Raw genomic sequence first — 1,669 nt, 5'->3', positions numbered from 1 at the left:
ATCCCGTATCAGGAACAGTTAAAGTCAAACCTAATGCTGTAGGGAAACTCTGGACATATATAAAGAAAGAAGAAATGCCACCTTTTAATGAAGAAGAATGGCGGAGAAAATTAGGTTGGATAATTGACGAAATTAAATCTAGAAAACTTTCATTAATCAGATTAGCTTTTGGAGACCCTTTATTCACACCCATGGAGAAGGAAATAATTCAAGAAATGATTGAATATCTCTCTAATAATTATCGTGAATCCAGTTTTCACCTATGTTTTTCAAACACTAGAGAACTTACAAAAGAAGAAAAAAGAAACATAATAATTGAAGCTCACTCAACGCACTTGGGAGAGAAAAATACAATAGATAGGGCCAAGAATTTAGGATACTGGATAGGAATGGATAATGACGTAATAAAATCTGTTAAATCCTGCCCTATCTGCCAACTACAAAAAACTACAAGAATTACAAATCAAGCTAGTAGTATAATACCCGACATTCCTACTAAACCAAACGAAAAAATTGCACTTGATATTTTCGGACCCTTACCAGAAACCACTCAAGGAAACAAATATATATTAAGTCTACAAGACCGATTGACACGGTATACAATACTAATACCGCTGAAAAATGAAACCACGGAATCAATTATTGATAACTTAATTGAACACTACATTTACATATTTGGAGCCCCCAAAACGATTCTAACGGATCAAGGTCAGAATTTCCTCTCTGAACTCATGCAGCAATTCGAGGAAGCATTAGGAATACAGCATGTAAAGACAGCCTTTAAAACCTCTATTGCAGAAAACAATAGAGAATGGGATGATAACCTAAAATATATCAACTTTGCGATTAATACAATGAAAAACGATACCCTCGGAATTTCACCTTTTGAAGCTACCTTTGGAAGGGAACCCAATATCCCCTCGACAATTAACCCTTCTCCAAATCTAACATATTCCGATTTGGTTAAAAATGGAAATTTAAACATGAACAAAATCTAAGAAGCATCAAAGAAAGAATAGAAATTGAACAGGAAAAAACTAAAAAGTTATTGGAGGATAAAATAGTTAGGAGACATCCAATTTACAAAGAAAAGGATTGGGTTAAGTGGAAAAATAATACCAAACAAAATAAACTAGATCCGAGTTGGAAAGGTCCCGAGGAAATACTTGAAATCTTGGAAAAAAATAACCTTAAAATTATATATGATAATAAAATTATCAGATTACATGTAGACCAATGCATGCCTTATTTTTTAGATGACGCTCGCGTTGATAATCCTACTCATGATTTTGGTAACAACAACCAAGGCTAATTATTCAATAGAGGAACTGAGAGGAAATGTATATATAGAAGAAGTTAACAAAGTACACTTATACAACGAGGAATGGAGACTAATAATAGGGATAAATTTAACGACAACCGAAGAAATAATGGAGGCAGTAGATCACACATTAGTAATAGCCGAACGCGCATGTGGAACGCCTTGTGCACCAAAAGAAGAGTTAAGATTAGTTAAAGGAAGATATAACAGATTAATGTCGAAAATTGTAATTCTACATAAGCTTTCAGGGAAACAGAGACAAAAAAGAGGATTAGCAAATTTCGTGGGAGATATTTCCAAAACATTGTTTGGGACTCTCACGGAATCGGATTTAAATCAAATAAACTC

The sequence above is a fragment of the Belonocnema kinseyi genome, chromosome 6 (genome assembly GCF_010883055.1).
Source record: "Belonocnema kinseyi isolate 2016_QV_RU_SX_M_011 chromosome 6, B_treatae_v1, whole genome shotgun sequence".
Classification (NCBI taxonomy): Eukaryota; Metazoa; Arthropoda; class Insecta; order Hymenoptera; family Cynipidae; genus Belonocnema; species Belonocnema kinseyi.
Note: the sequence above shows the minus strand (reverse complement) of the source record.